This window comes from Cibotium barometz, chromosome 22 (genome assembly GCF_041138505.1).
Source record: "Cibotium barometz isolate CiBa-2024 chromosome 22, ASM4113850v1, whole genome shotgun sequence".
Classification (NCBI taxonomy): Eukaryota; Viridiplantae; Streptophyta; class Polypodiopsida; order Cyatheales; family Cibotiaceae; genus Cibotium; species Cibotium barometz.
In genome coordinates, this window is record NC_141067.1 from 18751891 (window position 1) to 18777910 (window position 26020).

At 48.0% G+C, this 26020-nt stretch overlaps 1 protein-coding gene across 3 annotated transcripts in view; it reads right to left on the bottom strand.

Annotated features, from left to right (window-relative positions):
* The window catches only part of LOC147626335 (uncharacterized), a 56056-nt gene that overhangs the window by 21634 nt on the left and 8402 nt on the right, over positions 1 to 26020 (bottom strand). The gene's annotated exons all lie outside the window — the stretch shown is intronic.

A 26020-nucleotide genomic window follows, 5' to 3' on the forward strand; every position in this document is an offset into this window, starting at 1 on the left:
TCACGAACATAGTGATATTGTATCTCAATGTGTTTCGTACGAGCATGAAACATAGGGTTCTTGGCGATGGCGATGCAACTCTGATTGTCACACCAAAGAAGAGTAGATCCGGTAGGAGGACAGCCAAGCTCCTCCAATAATCTCCGCAACCAAATTGCCTCACATGCAACATAACAAACCGCACGATGCTCCGCCTCTGTAGAGGAAAGCGCCACAGTAGGCTGCTTTTTACTGCTCCATGAAATGGCTCCAGACCCAAGTGAAAAAACACAACCAGTGGTCGAATGCCAAGTATCTGGATCTCCAGCCCAATCTAAATCAGACCATCCAAGAAGAGTGCATCCTTGGCCATAGAAGATGCCAAAGTCCAGAGTGCCACGCAAGTACCGAAGAACTCTGAGAGCACACTGCCAATGCTACTGACGGGGTTTGGATGAGAAAGAACTCAATAAACTGACTGCAAAACACACGCCCAATCGGGAGTAGGTCAACCAAACCAAACAACCAACGAGAACCCGATACTGTCCCTGATCAATCCCTGGAGAAGCATCAAGTAGAGAAAGCTTCTCACTAGTATCCATAGGAGAAGATACTGGTTGCATCCAGTCATCTGAAATCTGTCAAGAATCTCCCGTGTGTACTTCTGCTAAGAGAAGAAAATGCCCCTCAAGGTCTGCCAAATCTCAAAGCCAAGAAAATAATGCAGAAGGCCAAGATCCGTCATCTCAAACTCTGTCTCCAAAGCATCCATGACTGAACGGATCCTCACAGAATAAGAACCTGTAAAGATGAGGTCATCAACATAGACCACAATGATAACAATCAACCCCCTCTCAAGGAGGATATAAAGGTTCGAATCTGCATGAGAACGCAAGCCGATCTTCTGAAAGAAATCAACAATCCGCTGGTACCAAGCCCGCGGAGCCTGCTTCAGACCATATAAAGCTTTCTTCAGCCGATACACCTGATCCTATTTGCCTGGAACAACAAATCCCATTGGCTGATCAACATAAACCTCCTGTGTAAGCTCTCCATTCACGAAAGCTTACTTGACGTCCATCTGGAATACGGGCCATCTATGATGTCCTACAAGAGCAAGAACGGTGCGAATGGTAGTCATCAGAGCCGTCAGAGCGAAGGTCTCATCGAAGTCGACTCCAGGGCGCTGAGCATAACCCTTTGCAACCAACCTTGCCTTGTGCTTGTCCAAGCTCCCATCAGCTCGAAACTTCAATTTGAAAATCCAACGCACACCAATCATCTTACGCTGCAATGGCCTAGACACCAAAATCCAAGTGCCATTCCGTTCAATAGCATCCAGCTCTGCCTGCATAGCACGACGCCAAGGCTCATCTAAAAGAGCCTCGTCCACAGAAGTGGCATCAGAAGGACCATGAATGATAGAGGACATAAGAGCATGCTGCATAGTTAACAAACATGTTGCCCTCATGAATTTGTTTCCCTAAAACTCTAGAAGATCACATGAGAGAACTAGGCGGAGGAGCAGAAGGAAGCTCATGTAACCCAAAATCACGAACTATCTGATAGTACCATCCAGGCACAGATTTGCTCGAACTCGCTGGAGGAGGAGCAGAGTCATCATCATCTGACTGAGAATCCACAGCTGGAGGTGTAACAGAAGTAGGCGGAGGAGGAGGCGGAGGCGAAGGAAGAAGAAGCTCACCACCCCTCTCTGAAGATGTAGGAGTCTCATCGAGCACCACATCACGGCTCACAACAACTTTGCCAGCTTGAGGAGCATAAAGACGATATGCCTTGGACACAGTGCTATATCCGAGAAAAGTCATGCGCTGAGACTTCGAGTCCAACTTGGAGCGATGCTCCTTTGGCACATGAACATACGCCGAACAACCAAATATCCGGAAATGAACAACAGAGGGCTTCTCACCATGGAAAGCCTCATATGGAGTTTTATCTGGAAGCGCAGCAGTAGAAGACCTGTTCTGAATGTAGACAGCAATAGACGCCGCCTCAGCCTAGAAACGTCGAGGTAATGAAGAATGCTCAAGCATAGCACGGGCCATCTCCATAATGGTCCTATTCTTCCTCTCTGCAACTCCATTCTCTGATGGAGTATATGTTGTAGTAAGCTGTCTCCGAATGCCATGAGTCCTGAAATATTGCTAAAACTCCTAGGATGTAAACTCACCCCCTCTGTCGGTCTTGAGAGCCTTGACCAAGCAACTGGTCTCTTTTTACACCTCAACTCTCCAATCACAAAAGTGCTGAAAAGTCTCATCCTTGGTCTTCAAAAAGAAAACCCAAGTATATCAAGAGAAGTCATCCACCATCACAAGCATGTACAACGCCTTACTCAAAGACGTGGTACTCATAGGACCACATAAGTCTGCATGAACAAGAGTAAGTGATGTCGAAGATCTGTGTGTCACCTCCTTCGGAAAGGCGGCTCGGTGTTGCTTCCCTTGTAAACAAGAGGAACAAGCAGAAGATGGAGCCTTGATGGTCGGTAAACCCTCAACCAACCCATCCTTCGAAGCTCGCTAAAGAAGCTGATAGCTCAAATGGCCAAACCGAGCATGCCAAAGAGCAAAAGAAGAACCAGAAGAAAGCAAAGCGGTTAACTTGTACAATCCACTATCTTGGACTCCCTGAACCAAGATACTACCAATCTCCTTATCACGAATGGTAATCTCATAACGAGAGAAGATCATCTCCGCACCCTGAGCTGTAAGAGCACTCACTGACAAAAGGTTAAATGCCAAATCTGGAATGTACAGAACGTCAGAGAAGTATCTCTTGTCCTCGGAAGAGCGGAAGATGGGATGGTGCCAGGTCCATGCACTGGCACGGAAGAAGAATCACCCAAAGTGATCTTGCCTGACCTGGCAGTGAAGTCCTCAAACCAATCTCAATGGGGTGTCATGTGGGGAAGCTGGCTAACTGGGCATACTGAAGCTGGCCGACTGGGAAAATGCATCTAGGTTGGGGAAAAATCCCAGAAAAATATGTAAAATAAGGATGGCCAACCCACAATCAAGGGCCATGCAAAAGGGACCAAAAGGACACCAAACATGGGCAGAAACTGGAGATGTGATGGGATGGGGGGCTGATATGGTACTTCATACAAGGATTGTGCATATTTGAGCCACATTGATAGAGATGTGATGGGTGTGGGTGGGCGTTTCTCTCGGATTTTCTTCCAACCCTTGTTACAATTCACACCTTTGAGAAAGTAGAGAGCTCAAAAGCCTGGATTCACAATTGGGAATAATTATATATAGCTTAATGTCAAATTTGACTAAAATACAAGAAACTTGTGTTCACACTTACCCCGCCAAGTGTCACAAATCCCTAATTTCTCGGAGTATTTGGACTTCGGTACACATGCCCAAAGGGGATTGATAACTTGTGCTTCGTTGCCGATGCCCAAAGAGGTTTTGGGCAGAGCCAAGGTGCTTAGAAGGACTTGGAGGACTCCAATCGATATCAACGGTACCAATGTGAATTCTGTACACATGGTGCTAGTGAGGATTGTCGCCATGTGCACACGAGGTATTGAGATGGCAAGCTGAATTCTTGGAAGTACAAGAAAGCAAATGGGTGATTCTCCAAGTTACATGTGCATAATGCATTCATATATGTGGTTGACACTTATTTTATTTGTCACATTGTTTGGTTTGCCTAGACAGTGCTTGCTATTTTGTATGTAAATGCCCATGGGACCGAGGATGCCCTAGCACCCATGTGGACCCGTGTGTTTACTATTAGAATTTGTGCCTCTCAGTGTTTTGGGGATCTACCTTTTATTTGGTATTTTATCTATTTTCTCCTATTTATTTTGTCCAGGGCCAGTTGGCCAGCCTTAGAGGCAGACGGCCAAGTCCCTGCTGCACTATATAAGGAGTTCCCAATTATTCACTCATTCATCCATTTCCCTTGCACATAGTTCAACACTCAGTTGCTGGCCATTGCCATTGTAAAGCTTTACTGTTGTTATAAAAGGTGATCTTGTCCAACTCTCTCAATCTCCTTTGCACTCTCTCATATGTTTACTTTTTATGTTTCCGCATGTGCTATCTCCTTCATGATGGTATCATTCGCTTAGGCCCTGGTTGCTCCAAGCTCTGCAAATCTGCCCGCCGTCACATCTTTGCCTTGTGTTTTCTGCCCTATCTCCTCCTGGCTGAAGATCAGCCCCAAACAATGGCTGCATTTTCACACATTGCTGCATTTTCTGGTCCATCCAGTCCTTCAAAGGCAAGGCGGCCTGGTTTTCTGGCTGCGTTTTCTTCTACAGAGGCAAGCGTTGGAGTTTTGGCTGCAAATTCTGCTCTGGCATCAGATTTGGTGAGTTCTCTTGCATGTGGAGTTGCCAGACAAGTGGCTGTACATTTCCTTCTTCCTCCACGAATCCCTGCCCTTCTGGTAGGAGGTTCCCGGTGGTTTCTTGGACTGTTCTGCTGCTGTCCACCCTCTTTCTCTCTCAGGTTTGAGAGGGGGCTGATTGTTCCTAGTGCCTCGCTTCGTTGGAAAGCACTTGAGAGAAGTGTTTGAGAGCTGAGATTTGTTCTTTGTTGCTGTGGATATGGCTCCCCCCCTGTACGAACAAGGATGACAAGTTGAAAGGACCCAGCTATGCTCATTGGAAGCTTCAAATGCGAATCCGGTTCATCCACAAGGGTTTGTGGGACATTGTTCTCGGCACTGAAAGGAAGCCCGAGCGTCCTCAAAACTCTAGGCGGTGGACTCAGGATTAGGAGGATGAATTTGCTGTTATATTACAAGACTGGGACATAGCATGGGACGGGGAACGGGGACAGGGATTCTTGGGAACCGGGACGGGGAACGGGGGACGGCATACAAAATATGCAATTTTAAGTAAGCACTCATTAAGAAACTTAACAATACTAAAACAAAGTCACTTTACACTTCCAAAGCATCAATATTAAGTCATACTAGCAAAAACATGGGTGTTACAAAAAAGGAGATCGGGCACCCAGGACCCAGTCGCCAAAGGCTAAAGCAAAAGACAAGGGCAAAGGCCTAGGCCCTAACCACCTAAGTGGCATACAAAAAAGAGACTATCACTAGAGTAGTACATATGTCAAAAAGCCTCAAGGGGCATGTGAAGTGCTGGCCTCACGATCATGGGTCCCTGCAATGCCTGCAGGCTCCATAGGATGTCCTCCACTTGCTCCTCCAACTCCTCATCATCTTGAGACATCTCCCACTCGGTAAATGCATCAGCCTTTGCAATTGCACTCTTGCAAAGCATTCGCAAGTTTGCACTCACAAAGACTGTTGCTCTTCTTCGATGCAATGTGACTGTATGAGCTCCAAAGTTGCTCTAGGCAAGAGGAACTCACTGCCTGGCTGAGAATGCGGATGGCTAGATGCTGAAGCTCAGGTCCATCCGAACCAAAATCTTCCCACCACAAAGCAGCCCCAACTTTGAAGCGATCATCTTGTGCATCCATGTCTCCATAAGAGCCCTGAAAGCTCCTATACCTGGACAACTGGTCACGGATCTTCCGCCTAACATTTGGGTCAGGCACAAGTCGAGTCAAGACAAGTCTCCATAGCTTGCTCACCTCTGCGTCACCTTCTTGCCCTTCACCCTGAAACTCAGGGTCCACCACATAGGCGGCTGCATGCAAAGGAGAGGTGTAGGAGTTCCACCTATGCACACATAGGGCACATATCTCCTCGTACCTGTCCTCATCTGGCTCCAAATCCCTCAGCTTCCCTATCATGCTGTCCATAGCCTCATATACCTTCCCGATGCATGGCTTCATACCATCCACAAGCCTCATCAAGTGGACAATAGGTTGAACATAGCATCAATGCACTTCACTTTTTTCCAAAAATCAGGGCTCTCTGCTTTTTCCTTGCATAGAGCTCCTATCTCAGTGGAAGCCAATGGTGAAGAAGTGAACTCGTCACTAATGAACAACTGTCTCAATGCACCACTACACTCTTTCAATCGGTGGAGCATCAAGAAGTTGTAGGCAAACCTCGTATCTGAGTATTTGAGGAGCTGACAGAGCTGGATTTTTTTGAGAATTCATGGCGTAGGAACTGATGGTTTGTGACAAATGTCACTATTTGGCTGCCCACTTGGATGATAGGCCGGCGGATCCATGGCAAGTCCCCAATATCCTTCAAGAGATTATTTAAGCAATGTGCCATGCAAAATGCCACGCTGATGTTGGGGTACATGCTCTCAATGATCGCTCCGGCTGCCCTGTTTGAAGCCTCCCCATCAGCAACAAAGTCCACAACTAGGTCTGGGCCAATGATCTCTATGCCACTAGCCCACTGTGCTGCTGGCACATCAGCACTCTTCCCGGTCCCAGAAGCATCATGTGAGGCGATGAAGTACATCTCACCGCGGGAATATGCGACAAGGCCATGGATGGACCTCTTCCGCGTATCACTCCATCCATCGGCTATCAGGGACACTCCATTCCTGGCCCATTGTCGCTTCGTGTTTTCTGTTGCTTGCTCCACAAGCCTGTCAAAACCCCACGGGATCTCCTCGTGATGGTTCCTGGTATGAGACTCGAATCCTGCAAACAACAAACAAACAAACAAGGGGGTGCAGGCCTGACTCACCTCCCAACCATGACAGCCGTGGGCGAGCCCACAGTCTTGGCTGTCCCCACCGAGCACGAGCTGAGCTAACTAGGTTGACGTACCGACCAATCTCCTCCTCGAGACGTCCCATACCGCCACGAAGCTGCCCTCGCGAGCTTCGAGATTGCTGCCGGCCTCGGCTGCATAAAGGAGATGCACGTCTGCACTAGATCCAGGCTCCAAGACCATAGAGCTCTCACAAACTCGCGAGACTCTCTATATCTCAATAACTAAAATTGGCCACCCTTTTATAGGCTCTTGGCCGGTCATCGGGCGTCCACAGTTGGGTGCCCGCCCGTCCATACTACTCAGCTCGTCAATCAGCCTGCCTAGCTCAAAGCTTCCCCAAGCCTCGAAACTAGTCTTGCATGCGTGTAGCACACGGTAGATACACACTGTACACATGACATACTCCCCTTCCTCTAAGAGCTCACTCCTGAGCTCACTAAAAAGCCAGGGTAATCTCTCTGAAGAGTAGTCAATGTCTCCCATGTAGCGTCCTCCTCAACACGATCCTTCCACTTGATCTTGTATTCCGTGATAAGCGTATTACGCAATCTTCTTTCACGAAATAAACGAAAGCTCAAAAAAACGTGTGCTTTTCTTGTTTTTTTTTTCTTTCCTCTTGGGTTAGAGCTGCCGGTGTGCTACTGTCTGCGGACATCAACCAGCCTCTGCCGGTGCTTTTACGCCAGCCTGCGCCAGCCTGGGTGCCTGCCTTGCCTGGCCTGAGCGCCGGCCTGGCCTGGCCTGGCCTGGGCACCTGCCCGCCTGGCCTAGGCGCCTACGTGGGCCTGGCGTGGGCAGCAGCCCGCCTGGTCTAGGCGCCTACGTGGGCCTGGCTGCCTGGCCGCCTAGCTACGCAAGGCTTAGGCGCCTTCAAGCCTTAGGCGTCTGTAGCCGCCGGTAGCCCATCGCCTGCAACACTCGCCAGCGCACAAACCCGCCAGCGCCTCCTCACAAACGTGCTCTCTCTCACTCGTTCAACAAAAAGCAACGTGCTTTTTCTGCTTCTCACCCAACTTACTCATGCGTACGACTGCACAAGCGACTTCCCTACTTCTTGCAAAGCAATCAACCCTTCCTAAACTACCATCTCCAATCAACATGGGTTTCTTTGATGAAGAAAAACACATACGGAATCTGAAAACAGCAGTATGCGCAGAAAAACAGCAAGCTTTTTAACACATACCTTTCTTCGACCTCATCTTCTCTACCTACCAACTTGCTCGTTCACGAGTATGCTCTAATACCACTGTTAAAACCCCACGGGATCTCCTCGTGATCGTTCCTGGTACGAGACTCAAATCCTGCAAACAACAAACAAACAAACAAGGGGGTGCAGGCCTAACTCACCTCCCAACCATGACAGTCGTGTGTGAGCCCACAGTCTTGGCTGTCCCCACCGAGCCACGAGCTGAGCTAACTAGGTTGACGTACCGACCAATCTCCTCCTCGCGACATCCCATACCGCCACGAAGCTGCCCTCGCGGGCTTCGAGATTGCTGCCGGCCTCGGCTGCATAAAGCAGGTACACGTCTGCACTAGATCCAAGCTCCAGGACCATAGAGCTCTCACAAACTCACGAGACTCTCTATATCTCAATAACTAACCTTGGCCACCCTTTTATAGGCTCTTGGCCGGTCATCGAGCGTCCACACTTGGGTGCCCGCCCGTCCATACTTGGGTGCCCGCCCGTCCATACTTGGGTGCCCGCCCGTTAGTATATCCCTAACTCAGCTCGTCAATCAGCCTGCCTAGCTCCAAGCTTCCCCAAGCCTCGAAACTAGTCTTGCATGCGTCTAGCACACGGTAGATAGACACTGTGCACATGACAAAGCCTCTTCTCCTTCTCTAGCAATGTGGTGCGCAAGGACTTCGATGATGGGGGCATATAGTTTGGACCATACTCCCCTATCTTCTTCACCATGACCTTGAAGTAGTCCGATCTATCCACAAAAAATGAATAATTTAATAACCAATCAACTTCAAAGTTCAAAGTTCAAGTAACTTGTAAGAGGAACATTGTAAAATGATAGATCTTAAGCTAGAAATCTTAATTCTTGATTACCTAGCAGCATGGAAAGCAATGTGGTCATGAAAGAAGAAGCGGCCTTTGGCCGTATCCACCTCTTCCTTCTTCTTGGGGTCCCAACTACCCTCAAGAGTACTTTGTCGGCATGAGTGTGTGGATGCGGTCGGCATGGAGAAGGATGGTGTTGGGGCCCGGGCGGGTGATGCGCCCACGGGTGCCGATGAAGTGGATGCAAATGGGGATGCCGATGTGGATGCCGAACCTAGGGATGGCCTCACTAGTGTTGCGGGATCCACGGCCACATGCAACACTCTCCTCCTTGAAAGCAAGGCCTCATGTGCGGCAACACGTTCAAGAAGCCTCCTTCTCGTCTCTGGTGTGACCTGATCACAAAATCGGACCTCATGACCGGGCTCATGTAAGAGGTGAGCTCTCACTTTATCCGCCCCACCCGTTCGCCTATATGGACATAGCTTGCAGGACCATGGGTGAGAGCCTCCTCCACTTCCGAGATGATCAGAGTTGACCTCTTCCCACCAAGACCAACCTTCGGTCCTCCTTCCTCTATTCGTATTGGCGCCGCCGGAACGAGGTGCGGGGGATGGTCGTGATGAAGATGCCATGGAGGCAAGTGCCAAGGAGGCTTGAGCAATGGAGGTGAGTGTAGGAGAGAGATGTAGGAGAGGCTAAAGCAAGAGGAGGTGAGACTGTGAGTGTAGGAGAGGCTTGAGCCTTGAGCAATGGAGGTGAGAGTAGGAGAGAGATGTAGGAGAGGCTTGCCAATGGAGAGGCTAGAGCAAGAGGTGAGTGTAGGAGAGCAACAAGACTGTCATGTGCACAGTGTGTATCTACCGTATGCTACACGCACACAAGACTAGCTTCGAGGTTTGGGGAAGCTTGGAGCTAGGCAGGCTGATTGGTGAGCTGAGTTAGGGATAGACTAACGGGCGGGCACCCAAGTATGGACGGGCGGGCGCCCAAGTGTGGACGCCCGATGACCGGCCAAGAGCGTATAAAAGGATGGCCAAGGTTAGTCATTAGTCATATAGAGAGTCTCGCGAGTTTGTGACAACTCTATGGTCTTGGAGCCTGGATCTAGTGCAGACGTGCACCTGCTTTATGCAGCCGAGGCCGGCAGCAGTCTCGAGGCCCGCGAGGGTAGGTATGGGACGTCACGAGGTAGAGGCTGGTCAGTACGTCAACCTAGTTAGCTCAGCTCGTGGCTCGGAGGGGACAACCAAGTCTGTGGGCTTGCCCACGGCTGTCATGGTTGGGAGGTGAGTCAGGCCTGCACCCCCTTTTTGTTGTTTGTTTGTTTGCAGGTTTAAAGTCTCGTACCAGGAACGATCACGAGGAGATCCGGTGGGGATTTGACAGTGGTATCAGAGCATGCCTAGTGAACGAGCAAGTTGGTAGGTAGAGAAGATGAGGTCGAAGAAAGGTATGTGTTCAAAAAAGCTTGCTGTGTTTTCTGTGCATACTCCTGCTTTCAGATTCAGTATGTTGTTTTTTCATCATAAGAACCCGTCATGATAGCGATTGTGGTCTAGAAAGGGTTGTTTGCCTTGCAAAGAAGAGGAAAGATGGTTTTGAACTGTATAAACAGTTTCAGCAGAGAGAAAACAGAAAAAAGAAACGCATGCTTGCTTTTGGGTTGAACGAGAAAGAGAGAGCGAGAGAAGTATTCGGTTGACTCTGCGGGGTCGCATGCTCGTGCTGGTCGTGGGCTACTGGAACAAGTTGGCAACGGCGTGTAGGCAGCCCTGCCCACGCAGGCGCCCAGCCAAGGCCTACGCAGGCGCCTAGTTCAGGCGGGCAGGCGCCCAGCCACGGCCTACGCAGGCGCCTAGGCCAGGCGAGCAAGCGCCCAGGCCAGGCCTACGCAGGCGCCCAGGCCCACGCCACCTTGTGGCCAGGCCTACGCGAGGTTGGCGCAAGCGCAGGCTGAAGCGAAAGCACCAGCGACGCTAATCCGGGACGGAAGGAGAAAAAAAAAACACAAAAGCATTCGATGCTTTTGAATTTTTTTTTATTAAATTTTTTTTTTTTTAGTTTAAAAGCCCCTCCAACGTTTAAAGGTGTTGTTTTTTTTTTTTAAAGAAAACAGAATATATATATCCATATATATTTATATATTTATATATTTATATATTTATATATAAACAAAAACAAAACAAAAAAAAGCAAAAGCAAAAGCTCAAGTAGCTTTTGGGACTAGTTATATAAACCCCTTAAGTGGGCTTCTTGCCACACATCTCTCAAGTTTTCAAGCTCTCAAGCTCTCGAGTTCCCTTGCACTTTTATTGTGTAAAGATCGAATTTTCTCTCCACTTGCCCTCTTCACGATGTCGACCCAAGAATCGGAGTTGGAGCCCCTTGTCGAACGCGAAGGCTTGCTGGCTACATACCGATGCCGATCTTTTTGACGATTATGTGTCAAAATCAGATTTCCAAGAGTTCAAAGTAGCTCTCGAAGCTTCTTCGTCGGAACGTCAGGCACAAATCGCAGCCCAGATGCAAGCCTTGCAGAACTCCTTCTCTCTTTTGACCACTACACTCTCTACTCTTTCGGGTATGGATACCTTGGCCTCTGCTTTAGGCCCCAACATTACTCCAGAACCATTCGGGGGCGAGCAAAAGCAGCGTACCAAGGAGATCGTGGACACATGGCTACATAAGTGGCAGGTCCATTTTCAGTTTCATCCATATGATGATGGAAAAAAGATCCAGTTAGCAGCAGGTTTCCTCTCCGGCAAAGCTTTGCTTTGGTGGAAGGAACTCAACCCTAAGCCAACGACTTGGGCACAATTCGAAGACGTCTTCAAGAAAGAATTCCTCAAGAAAGAGGATGATTATGATGTTGTTGCCTGGTTTTCAGCTTTGACCATGATCTCGCAGCACCTCACTTATGAGGTCTACCTCCAGAAGTTTAGGGACTTGCAGATGAAAGCTACAAAGATGGATCCCACTACTCTTTTGGGGTTCTTTGTAGCTGGTTTACCAGACTCATACCGTTTACAGGTTACAAATAACAAATGCAAAACATTGGACGAAGCCATTCATTCAGCTCGTATCTATGATAATACAATGGTCTCTTCCAAGTCGAAACCCGTTACCGAGCAGGGGAACAAGCATAAACGAAAGTTCTCTGCACCTATGGCTAACACGACTGAAGGAAAGTCTCCGGACCAACCTTCGAAAAATTCAAGTTCGACACCAGCGAAGAAGAAACGACTCCTTAGGACTTTAAAGCTCAAGAAGGAAGGACGTTGTTTTATCTGCGAAGAAAAAGGACACATGCGTTACGAGTGCCCAAAGCAAAAGGGTGCAAAGACAAATGCAGGACCCAAGCCAAAGGCAGCTAACCAGTTGTCTTTGACAAGTACGTCAATTACTTTACTTTCTCGCCCTAGTACTTGTTCTGATTGTCTGTTCAACTCTAAAGTATTTGGCTTGCATGATCTTCTCCACGTTTATGGAGAAGTGAATGGCCATAAGATTCACATTCTTCTAGACCCTGGCAGCTCACACAATTTTGTTAACTACAAACTTGTGCAGAAATTGAGTCTTGATACGACACCCAGCGATCATACCTATGAGGTACGCCTACCTGCAGGAAGACAAGTATGGGATCGAAAGGTGAAGATGCTTCCAATCCAGATTTAGGACTACAAAGATACTCTGGAATGCTATGTTATGTACCTAGAAAATGTAGACTTGTTATGAGGGATTGAGTGGCTTAAGACTCTTCAAGTCCAGATAGATTGGTCTAGTCATATTTTTTCTTTTTAGCATAAGGACACCCAGTATAGTATTTTAGGTGATTGTATTCATCCTCTCAGGGATCTCTTGTAAATACAATTAATTTTGGAAATATAATGGATTCTTCTTTGTGTACCGCTTTCCATTGTGTATTGATTCCACTTTCTTCATTTCTCATACCTTCCATGGATGTCAATGAATTAAGTGTGTTTGAAAGCAAAGAATTACAGAAGATACTTGATTCGTTTAAAGATGTATTTTCTAAGGAACTGCCATCAGGTTTACCACCTGAACGGGCTGTAGATCATCGTATTGACTTGATCCCTTGTGCCCATCCTGTCAGTATTCCACCTTACAGGATGAGCCAAGCTGAGGAAGATGAGTTGGCTAAACAACTCGAAGATTATTTGAGGATGGGCCAGATTCGTCCAAGTAAATCACCTTGGGGTGCACCTGTGTTGCTTAGAAGAAAGAAGGACAATACCTGGAGAATGTGTATAGATTACAAGAGATTGAACAAGCTAACAATTAAGAACCGTTATCCTCTCCCTAGATCAGATGACCTGATTAACCGGTTAGCAAGAGCGAAATATTTCACGAAGATAGATTTACGTACTGGCTATCACCAGATAGTATTCATGAAAGGCATGTCGAAAGAACCGCCTTTCGGACTAGGTATGGTCATTACGAGTTTCTCGTATTACCTTTTGGGTTAACCAATGCTCCAGCCACTTTCCAGCAAATAATGAACGATCTTTTTCGTGAACATTAGGAAAAATTTGTGGTGGTGTTCCTGGATGATATTTTGATATATAGTCGTACTCTTGAGGATCATAATAGACACCTCACGATTGTCTTATCTATTTTAAGAGAGAATCGACTATATGATAAATTAAGTAAATGTGAGTTCTTTATGACGGACATCATTTACTTGGGACACAAGATCACTCGAGATGGATTGAGCATTGACTATGACCGAGTTCAGAAGGTTCTGGACTGACCTATACTGCGAACAGTGAAACAACTTCGTTCTTTTCTCGGTTTTGTTGTTTTTCTTCGGAAATCTGTGCGGGAGTACTCTCAGCTCACACTACCGATGACCGACTTGTTGAAAGGTCGTGGACGTAAGTCCAATCAGCCTATCATTTGGAATAAAGATCTAGATATGGCCTTCAGACTTTTGAAAGATAAAGTCAAGGAAGCACCTATCTTAGCATTACCTGATCCTAGTCTGCCTTATGTTCTTGAAACTGATGCCAGTGACTATGCCATCGGGGCTGCTCTATTTCAAGATGGTAGACCGGTTGCTTTTGAAAGTAAAAAGCTAGACGACACTCAATCTCGTTGGCCAACCCTTGAGAAAGAGCTTTATGCTGTGATTCATGCTCTCAAGGTTTGGAGACATTATTTATATGGCTCCAAGTTTGTGGTATTGACTAATCTCATCAGTCAATCAAGTATGTGTGTGATGCGGATGATTTGAGAGGAAGGAAAGCTCGTTGGGCTGAGTTAATGCAAGATTTTGATTTTGAGATTCGTTATCGGAAGGAGTTCATGAATAGTGTTGCAGATACGCTTAGTCGAATTGGAGAGGTGAATACTTTGTCGTTCACCGAGATTTCTACTGACTTATTTCAGTCCTTGAGAGGGCTTTGCAGGACTGATAGTTATTTTGGTCCATTTTGGCAGAAGATCCAGGACGGGAGCTCATTGATTGACCAAGACTCAATGATCGAGCAGTCTACCATTCAGGCTGCACGAGGCCAGTGGATGATTCGGAATGGTTTACTATTCCGTAATGACAAAATTTGTGTACCACATATCCCGGACATTAGGTCCAAGATTCTTAAGGAGTGTCATGACGCCCCTTCTGCTGGACACCTTGGGGTACACAGGACGCTATCGTTAGTGAAACACACTTTTTATTGGCCAAAGATGAAAGGCTATGTAGATGATTATGTTCTCAAGTGTCAAATTTGTCAGGCAAATAAAGCTGAACGCTTTAGACAGGCTGGGTTATTGCATCCTTTGCAAATCCCAGGTAATAAATGGGAAAGTATTTCCATGGATTTTATTACCGGATTGCCAAGAACACATCAAGGCCACGATTCTATTTGGGTTGTGGTAGATCGCTTGACAAAAATGGCTAGATTTTTACCGACCCGGAAGACTATCACAGCCACGCAATCAGCACGGCAGTTTATCGAGCAATTGTTTAGACTGTACAGGTTACCGCAAGACATAGTCAGTGATAGAGACTCTAAGTTTACAAGTGATTTTTGAAAACTTGTTTTTGAGAAGTTGGAAACAACTTTGAATTTGAGTTCCTCTGATCATCCTCAATCTGATGGCCAGACTGAAAGAGTGAATCAGATTTTGGAGGATATGCTTCGAGCATATGTATCCAAAAGACAGAGTTCATGGGAGGATCATCTTCCTATGTTAGAATTTGCATATAACAGTACTAAGCATACCAGTACAGGTTTTAGTCCTTTCATGCTTATGTATGGTTTTCAACCTAGATCACCTGTTACAGTAGGATTCTCAGGACTTCAGCATGATGCAACACGTAATTTTTTGCAAGATATGCAGGAAATGTTACAAGTTGCGAAGGAATCTATTAGAAGTGCTCAAGACCGAGACAGATTTTATTCTAATAGACATCGTTCACCCAAAGAGTTCTCTGAAGAAACGATGGTGTATTTGCGAGTTCCGAAAGATTCCGAGACTTTACGGACAGGTCGATCTCCGAAATTATCCCCTAGATACTGTGGACCATTTCGTATTACACGAAGGATTGACTCAGTTACATATAAATTGGATTTGCCTTCTCATGTGAAAGTTCATCCTGTATTTCATGTCAGTAGACTTCAGGAAGTACTGGGTGGAACAGATCAGTTAGTTACTCCTCAAGAAATTATAAATGTCGAGGACATGACATTTATTCCGCACGAACCTGAAAAGATTCTTGGATTTCGTGAACGAAGATTGCGTAATACGCTTATCACGGAATACAAGATCAAGTGGAAGGATCGTGTTGAGGAGGACGCTACATGGGAGACATTGACTACTCTTCAGAGAGATTACCTTGGCTTTTTAGTGAGCTCAGGAGTGAGCTCTTAGAGGAAGGGGAGTATGTCATGTGCACAGTGTGTATCTACCGTGTGCTACACGCACACAAGACTAGCTTCGAGGTTTGGGGAAGCATGGAGCTAGGCAGGCTGATTGGTGAGCTGAGTTAGGGATAGACTAACGGGCGGGCACGCAAGTATGGACGGGCGGGCGCCCAAGTGTGGACGCCCGATGACCGGCCAAGAGCCTATAAAAGGGTGGCCAAGATTAGTCATTAGTCATATAGAGAGTCTCGCGAGTTTGTGAGAGCTCTATGGTCTTGGAGTCTGGATCTAGTGCAGACGTGCACCTGCTTTATGCAGCCGAGGCCAGCAACAGTCTCGAGGCCCGCAAGGGTAGCTTCGTGGCGGTATGGGATGTCACGAGGTAGAGGCTTGTCGGTACGTCAACCTAGTTAGCTCAGCTCATGGCTCGGAGGAGACAGCCAAGTCTGTGGGCTTGCCCACGGCTGTCATGGTTGGGAGGTGAGTCAGGCCTGCACCCCCTTTTTGTTGTTTGTTTGTTTGCAGGTTTCGAGTCTCGTACCAGGAACGAGCACGAGGAGATCCGGTGGAGATTTGACAAAGACTACAAGTGACAACTTGAAATTACAAATTACCCAAGGTCCCAATGCCATTTGAGCCTTGAGGCTTGAGGAGAGCTAGAGCCTTGTCGGGTTGCCCAATTTGAGTCTTGAGCCTTGAGAGTTGAGGAGTGTTGAACCAATGAGCTTTCCACTTGAGCCTTGAAAGTTGAGGAGCGTTGAGTCTTGAGCTTGAGCTTTGCTTGAGCCTTGCTTGAGCCTTGCCATGGGGGCTCTTCTTATAGCCATGGGTCAAGTGGGGAGGGCTGCTCAACGGCTAGGCGCCCAACAGCTACAGGGCGCCCAACGGTTACAGGGCGCAACGGCCGACTGCGCAACGGTCCACTGACCGTCCCGTCCAGCTCCGTCCCACACGAACAACCGTCCCACCGTCCCCTTGTTGCAGCGTGGGCTCACACGTCCCCTGGCCGGTTCCGTTCCCGCGCGTTTGGGGGACGGCGTTCCCCCGTCCCAGGGGTCCGTCCCCCACGTCCCCTGTGACCATGGACTAGGAGAATCGGGACTTGAAGGCGCATTCTGTGCTTGTGCGGACCATCACAGAGGAAGTCTCACCGGCCGTGCAAACTCTTACCAGTGCTCATCACGTATGGTCAAAATTGGAGGATCTCTTTGCACGAGATTCATCGATGAGGGCAGCTACCTTGCAGAGACAACTCTACGGTTTGTTATTCCCTGAAAACAATTCAATGCAGTCTTTTCTCATGAAGGCCAAGGTTATCCATGACCAGTTACTGGCTATGGGTGCTGCTTTGTCCTCTTCTCAACTACCTGCTCTTATCCTCACCAAGCTTCCTCCGGACTATGATGTGAATTCTCGATCTTTGCGGTGCAAAGTCACATCCACTCAGTTGGATTTTGATGATCTTAGCTCCCTACTTTTGGAGGAGGAGTCCGTTCTCATCTCACATGGTAAATTGAAGGTGTCAGTCAACAGTTCTGACCAGGCACTTTCCTCAGTTCATAAGAAAGGTCGGAGTCGCTGCTTTACTTGTGGAAAAAGAGGCTATCTATCCCCCAAAGATTGTTTGTCCAAGAAGAAGGACAAGACCAAGGGCAAGGCTTCATCTCAGAATAAAGGCAAAGACACGACACAGGATAGTGATACAGATTCTAGTACCACTTCTAGGGCTCCCAGGGCGCTTCCGGCTCAAGAGACCCTAGATGGTGTGCGTCTCTAGTACACATGCAGTTTCCCCCCATGTGCTTCCAGCCAAAAGAGGCTTGTGGGCGGGAGAGGGGGCTGATTACAGCTCCACCTACTGGTGCATGGGGACCGTGATTCGGAGTTCCAAGCATTAGACATCTGGCAAGACATGGTTATCTTTGGTACAGCAGAGATTATGAACTGGATCTGTTCCAAGTTCATTGTTCGAGGCTTTTGGGACGTGATGTGTTCCGTCCATTGTTGGGGATTATGGGCGCGGTGTGTCCAACAGCTCATCATCTATTCTTGGAGTTCACTGCACACTTGTGTAGGAATTTGTGGCAAAGTTCCTTGCTGTTCGTGGTGGCATCTTGTTTCGAGAAAACAGGTTGGTGGATGCTCTCTCCGAGGTGATTCCAATATTCGCGGTGCTTGAGGGTCCATGGTTGCATCTTCATCGACTTATCTTCTTCCGACTCTTGCACACTATGAGCTGCAGGGGGGGTGTTAGAATTTGTGCATCTCGGTGTTTTGGGGATCTACCATTTATTTGGTATTTTATCTATTTTCTCCTATTTATTTTGTCCAAGGCCAGTCGGACAGCCCTAGAGGCAGTCGGCCAGGTCCCTATTGCACTATATAAGGAGTTCCCAATTATTCACTCATTCATGTTGGGGTAAAGGCATTATGCCCACCCTTATAGTGTGTACAAGCCCATGTGTTTTATAGTACATAGTACACTTAGTACATTTAATGTACTAAGTGCACTATGTGTACTAGTGCAAATATACATGTGTGATAGGGAAGTCACACACTCACACTTGATGAGTTGACTTATCCCCACATGTCTCTCTCTCTCTCTCTCTCTCTCTCTCTCTCTCTCTCTCTCTATGTGTGTCTCCCACATGAAACCCTAATTTTCAGCTGAGCTCTTCAGTGCTCCTTCAACTGGTATCAGAGCCTGCGTGTACTGTACGAACCTGCGTGCTGCATCAGAACTGGTCGCCTGGGTGTGCTGCGTGGGCAGAAGCTTGTGTAGGTGCTAAGGCACATGTGAAGCTGCTGTGTGCAGAACAGGGCAAACCAGCTCGAGGTACGCCAGCATTGGAGAAGTGCGCCAGCCTGTCTGCGCTTAAACAAGCAAGGTTGGCCACCACTATCACTCGCAGCCGCAGCTATTGCCAGAGCCAAGCCTGCCCTCGCCATCACCATCACTTGTGTGCGTTTGTGCGCTTATAGGACCAATAGCGATATTAGAGCAACTAGGCGGATACGCGCATGCAGGCAGGCGGGCGTCCATACTCAGAAGAACACGCCTACGAGCGAGCCGTCGAAGCCAGGCTAGGCGAGCACAACCCGCCACCACAGAGCGCCTCCGGCACGTTTACGTGTCCCCGTAAAGCTCCCGCCGCCCACACGCAGCCCCTTCGGACAAAGTCGTTCACACCTGCACGACTCTCCAGCCGGGGTCTTGAAGGTCACCTTGTACGCCTGCACCTTCCCCATGCTGCTGCCCGCAGGCTTCAGCCCGAAGGCCAGATTCACATTGGAGAAAGGAGGCAGCCACAGCAGCGGGCTTGAGAGCAGCAACATCAGCTCCTTCACGAGTCAGCAAATTTGACGCCCCCCTCCTTTTCTGCAACAGAAATCAGCTGATTTCAGAGGTATTTGCCTTCAATTTTGGGATTTGCTTGTTTATTTTCATCAATTGAGCAGGTACAGGTCCAAATGGCTCAGATTTTGAGCAAAATTGGCAAAATTGGGTGACATTGGTCACATTCCGGGTCAATTTGCAGGAAATTGGGTGTCAAAATTTGGAGCTTTTGATGTAATTGTGCCATTGGGCATGCATACATGCTGTATGATGTGAGCAATCTCACATTTGGGGCAAAATTGCAGGAAATTGGAGTGCGGATCAAAGGGCTTTTGTGCCGATTGGGTTGATTTGCATGCAGGCACTGGCATTTGATGCTTTGGGCAATGTGTTAATGCCTGTCAAGCACTCAATGTGCCTGTAAATCAAGGGGCTTTTATGTATTGGATGTATATGTGGCCAGAGGGAAGCATTGTGAAGACTCTGGATGCCTTCATGTGCGTTAATGTACCATGTATGATCAGAAATTGATCTTGAATCAAGGAGCTTTTTAAGATTTTATGCTTGTTGAGCTTAGCAAAGCAGCAGGGAAGACTTTTATGCCTTGAACCCTCAGAAATCCACTTGCAGTCAAGGGGCTTTTGCTCAATTTCTGTCCGGGACTGTTGTATGCAGTGGTGAGGACTGTCAAGGTCTGATTTTCACTCATTTGGACAGCCAGGAGAGCATTTATTGCAACTGTACTTGCTGGTACAGATTTGGTACAACTTTGCACAAGTTTTGGCATGGCTGTACATTGATTTGAGTGAGGAAAAGGCTCATTTTCAGCTGCTGTACTTGCCGGTACAGATTTGGTACATCATTGGTGAGCACTTAGTACTGTTGTACAGTACTTTGGAAGGGGAACAGAGCACATCTAAGGTGCTGTCATAAATCTGCAGCAACCAGATTTTGGTGATTTTATCACATTCAGTGGGAGGAGAATTGCATTTGTGCTTCCGCAGTGGGAGATAAACTTTGGGAGAACAACTGTGAGCACTTTGTGTGCTTTGGTGCAGTGTTTGCACATCTTGCAGGGAGTCAGGCATTGACAAAGGTTGCATATTGCTATGGCAACCACAGGTGAGAGCTCTTCATTGCTTCACATCAAAAAGCTTGAAGGCTCACATAATTATGATATTTGGCAAACCCAGTGCTATAATGTGTTGCTCCAGAAGAAGCAGCACAAGCCCATCAAAGAAAGGGGTGTAATGCCCGCTTCTCTTACCGCTGAAGAATGGGAAGATATGGATGAGCTAGCAAGATCCACCATCATGTTGTCTGTGTCAGACACTTTACTTTTCAGCATACGTGAAGACAAGACAACTTGGGGAATGTGGCAAAGATTGCAGGACTTGTATGCCCAGCAAAGTGCCTCAAGCAAAGTGTATTGGTTGAAGAAACTCATAGGTCTTCAAATGAAGGAAGGGGCGTCTATGACAGCCCATCTAAATGAGTTTAATGGTGTTGTCAGCCAGGTTATCAATCAAAAGTTGGCAATGGACGATGAGTTCAAAGCCACCTTTCTCTTATGCACTTTGCCAGAGAGTTGGGACACATTCAGGACAGCCACTAGCAATTCAAATGCTATGCTGTCATATGCAGATGTGGAGGGTGCTCTCCTTCAAGAGGAGATGAACAGGAAAAACAACTCTGTTGGAAAGTCCAATGCAATGAATGCACGTGGGAGATCCCAACAAAGGGGTAAAAGCCAAGAACGGGGAAGGAGCAAGTCCCGCTCCAAAAAGGACTTGAAATGCCATTATTGTGGCAAGAAGGGACATATCAAAAAGCAATGCTACAAATGGAAGAATGATCAAAAGGAAAAGGGCAAAGGAAAAGACAAAGACAAAGATGAAGCCAAAGATGCAAAGCCAAAGGGCAAAAGTGGAGTCAAGATTGAAGAAGTCAATGTGTCACATGCAAGTGACAGTGAGGATGAAGTCCTATTCACGTCTTCACTTGATGCCCATTCACTCCTTGCAGGAGATGGTCATGGTATGCACTCATGGATCATTGATTCAGGTGCCTCCTTTCATGTCACAGGTTGCAAAGACTTGTTTGTCAGTATGGACAAGGAAGCCTCCGTCCTACAAGCACTTGAGAGTGTTTGGTTGTGTTGCGTACGTGCACATACGCAGGGAAATACGGACCAAACTTGATCCTAAGTCTCACAAATGCATATTCCTAGGATATGGTGACAGAGGAGAAATGGGGTATAGACTTTGGGATCCAGTGAATAGAAAGATTATACGCAACAATGATGTCATTTTTGATGAAACATGCATGTATAAGGAGCCTGCAAGGCAACAGGAGCCTGGCAAAGTCATCTTTGATGATGATGGACATCATGGACAACAACCAAGGGCTGTAAATCAGCCATTACAGCATCAAAACCAGCCCTTAAATGGTGCTGAAAATGGTCCAAATGGACAGCCAGAGATGGCAGAAGATATCCCTATGGATATTCCACAGTTAGAGGAGATACCGGGCATGATATTTCAACCTTATGGCATGGAACAGGAGCCACCAATAGGTGATATGCAGGCTGGACAGCAACCTGCAAATGATGGTCATTGGGTACGGAGGTCCACAAGACCCTCCAGAGCCCCTGACAGGTTTGTTCCAGGGGTTGACTACTTGATGCTCACTGACTGTGGGGAGCCCTCATGTTATAAGGAGGCTTTACAGAGGGCAGACAAGGCTCTTTGGGAGCGTGCCATGAAGTCAGAGATGGATTCTCTGCACAAAAATGGAACATGGAAGTTGGTGCATTTGCCTACAGGCAAGAAGGCTTTGCCATGCAAGTGGGTTTACAGGCTCAAAGTTGCACCTGATGCAAAGCCAAGATACAAAGCCAGGTTAGTGGCTAAGGGCTTCAAGCAGGAATATGGTGTGGACTTTGATGAGATCTTCTCTCCAGTGGTCAAAATGACCACACTTAGAGCTGTATTAGCTTTGGTTGCTCATGATGATCTGGATTTGATTCAGATGGATGTGAAGACTGTCAGAATATGCAGCGGAAATGATAACCAAACTTGGGTAGACAAGAGCAAGTAGACTGCAGAAAATAAACAGCACAAGAAACACAGAGAGATAGGTGTGTAAACTCTTCTCTATACACAAGATCCCGAGAAAACTGAATGAGGAAGTGGTGGGGGCAAGGGGCCTATATATACATCCCTGGAAGAGCAATCGGCCAGCATATGAAGTGCCCACGACTGCTGAAAATGGTCCCACGACTGCATAAATGCAGTCGGCCAGCAGACAGGTGCCCACGACTGAGAAACTCCAGACGGCCAGCAGCCCAGTAGCCCACGACTGATAAACATGCAGTCGGCCAGCACTGGAGTGCTCCTGGCATCCTCTGGCAACCCTCCCCACCACTAGGAAAAATGGGAAAAAATAGAGAAAAATACGGGAAGTGTGGAAAAATGATAAAACACCTTATACAGGGCGGGCACACCCACAACAGAGGCCCTGGTGTATGAATATAGACAGGAGATGACTTCTAACACCCCCTCTCAGCTCCTGGCTGTGAAACCAACCCAAGGGAGCTGGAGTGCCGCCTGAGCGTAGCCTGAGGTAGAGACTTCGTGAAGAGGTCCGCCGCATTGTCCTCCGTCGAACAATAAAGTAGCAAGATGTCACCAACCAAGATCTTCTCACTTACAAAGTGATACTGTATCTCTATATGCTTGGTCCGGGCATGGAAAACCGGGTTCCGAGCAATAGCTATACAACTCTGGTTATCGCACTGGATGACTGTGGGCTCCCTTTGTGGAAACCCAATCTCGCCTAGCAGCCTCCGCAGCCATACAACCTCACAAGCAGCACCACAAGCAACCCGATACTCTGCCTCTGTCGAAGAAAGGGCAATAGTTGGCTGCCTCTTGCTGCTCCAAGAAACTGCTCCTGAGCCGAGGGTAAAACTGTATCCTGAAGTAGATCTCCTCGTGTCTGGATCTCCTCCCCAATCTGAGTCACTCCAACCTTGGAGCTTGACTCCATTCCCTCCTATGTAAAAGAGTCCCAGATCCTTCGTACTCTGCAGATACCGCAAGATCCGCAATCCTGCGTCCCAATGAGTCTTCAATGGCGTCTGCATAAAAGAGCTCAACAGCCCCACGGAGAAGCTCAAGTCCAATCTGGTGTTCAGCAACCAGTTCAATGAACCAACCAACTTCCAGTACTGCGAGGCATCAACTGGCTCACAAGGATCTGTAACGGTTAACTTTGTGTTCGGGTCCATCGGCGAAGTAATAGGCTTGCAATTCTCCATCCCAAAGGCCTCAAGCAACTCATGAACATACCGCTGCTGAGAGACGAAAAACCCCCTCTGGGTCTGCCAGATCTCCAATCCCAAGAAGAAGTGGAGTAAGCCTAAGTCAGTCATCTCAAACTCCTTTGACAAGGCAGCCTTCGTCACTCCAATGTGCTCCACATGACCGTCGGTGAGAATGAGATCATCAACATAAAGGATGATAAGCATGACCATGCCGCGTTCCCGAAAGAGATACAGGTTCGGATCTGCAACCGATCTCTGAAATCCAGTCCGAATAAAGAAGGAATCAATCTTCTGATTCCAAGCCCTGGGAGCCTGCTTAAGACCATACAAGGCCTTACGACCATCCCCTCCGATCCTGGAACAATAAAGCCGGGAGGCTACTCAACGTACACCTCCTCCTGCAGGTCACCATTAAGGAACCCAAATTTTACATCCATTTGATACACGGGCCACCTCTGAGAAGAAGCAAGGGCAAGAACGGTCCGAATCGTGGACATCCGCGCTGTCGATGCAAAGGTATCCTCGTAGTCGATGCCTGGCCGCTGAGCATAACCTTTAGCCACAAGTCTGGCTTTGTGCTTGTCCACCGACCCATCAGACGCGTATTTGGTCTTAAAGATCCATTTGACACCAATGACTGACCGCTTCGACGGCCTCGGAACCAACTCCCAAGTGTTGTTCTTCTCGATGGCATCAAGTTCCACCTGCATGGCTTTCCTCCAAGTATCCTGTGAAAGGGCTTCCTTTACGGAAGTGGGCTCTTTGTCCCGCATGATACGAGACATCAAAGCATAGTTCACCTGAAGAAGCTCCGCCGTGTTGCTTTTATCTCGGACTCGATATGATCTTCGAGGGCCGTCCTCTGTGGTCCACTCGGAGGGTAGCTCCGTGACACCCGACTCCCGAAGGGTGTCTAACAACCACCTAGGTACTCGAACAGATCGTGGAGCCTCTTGTGGTCGCGGGGGCTCAACTCCAGCTACGGGCTCAACCTCCTTTGATGACTGAGGTGGATCAACTAGAGTGATAGACTGGGAATCATCATCAGACTCCTCTGGATCTCCAAGAAGTGGCGGCTCCTCGACAGTGGAGGCTGGAACATGCTCGTCAAAGACCACATCTCGGCTGACAACAATCTCGTTCCTCTCTGGATCATACAACCTGTATCCCTTGGAAAGAGAGTTATACCCCACAAATACCAGCTTGCGGGACTTGGAGTCAAGCTTCCCCCTCTGCTTCTTCGGAATATGTACATACACGTATGTACATACGCGTCACTCCCAAAGACACGGAAGTGCGAGACATCGGGTTTCCTGCCAAAATATGCCTCAAATGGAGTCATATGGGGTACAGAAGTCGTCGGAGAGCGGTTAATGGTATGGACAGCTGTTGCCACAGCCTCACCCCAAAGTGGACGAGGAAGATCACGATGCTCCAACATGGTCCTCGCCATCTCCACCACAGTCCTGTTCTTTCGTTCAACAACTCCATTCTCCGAAGGCGATCCGGTATTGGCCAATTCCCTTTTTATGCCATGATTTGCACAAAACCTGAAAAATACAGTCGAGGAGAATTCACCTCCTTTATCAGCCCTGAGAGTCTTAACCTGATATCCAGACTCTTTCTCCACCATCACGTGCCAATCCTTGAACCGAGCAAAAGCCTGGTCCTTCTAGGAAAGAAAGTAGACCCACGTGAATCTGGTACAATCATCAACAAGCAGCATGAAGTAGAGAGATCCTCCCAAAGATGGTATCTGCTGAGGTCCACACAAGTCAGTGTGAATCAACTCCAATGGTTGCGAAGCCCGCCTGGAAGCCTGCTTCGGAAAGGATTCCCTGTGCTGCTTACCACGTATGCAAGAACTGCAGCGTCCTTGCCTATTACCAACATCTGGCAAGCCAACCACCATCTGGTCCCGCAAGGTGCGCCGCAAAGCATCCACATTTAAGTGGCCAAAACGAAAGTGCCACAAATCTCCATGAGGAGCGTGCAGAGAGCTTGTAGATGCCATTCTCCACACCGCCTTCCCAAACAACTTTGTCTGTCTCACGGTCCCTTAGAGCAACTGAATGCTCCTCAAATTCCACCCGAAAGCCAGTCTTGCATACCTCATGCACTGACAGAAGATGAAAACCCAGAGCAAGCACATAAAGAACACGGGAAGCATGCTTGCCCCCCTTGCCGTCGGGAATAATCTCCATCCGGCCCTCACTATGTATCGGAATAGTGGAGTTATCGCCAATAAAGATACGACCTGACTGCCGTTTCAGATCCAGAAAGAAGTCACGGGATGGAGTCATGTGCCTGGAAGCACAACTGTCGAGAATCCATTCCCGGGTATCCTTCGCGGTGAAGCCAACTGCCTCCTCGCTCGAAGATGATGAAGCATCAGAGTCCACCATCTCTAAGTGCACAAATGCCGGAGTCTTTCCAGCTGAGGCTGAGGAATCAGCACTCTTCCCTGTCCGCTTAGGGCACTTCCTCCAGTAGTGGCCCTTCTCGCCACAATCATTACAAGATCTTTCGGCCTTCAGCTTCTCTCGTTCTGGATCAGGCTTCTTCTTAGAAGACTTCTCCGGTGAAGCCTTCCCTTTGCCCTTGTTGTTATTCCGGCCTTTCGACCGTTGGCCAGTTAAGGCCTCCGAACCTCCGCCATGAGGAGGGTTCGTGAAACGTTCCTCCTGGTCCAAGACCATTGGCACAAGCTCCTCCCAAGTAATGGTGCTGAGCCTGCCACTCGTGATCAACGAGGAATAGAAAGCAGAATACTGACCAGGCAAGTGGGAAAGCAAAGTGATGGCCATATCTTCAGATGATATCTC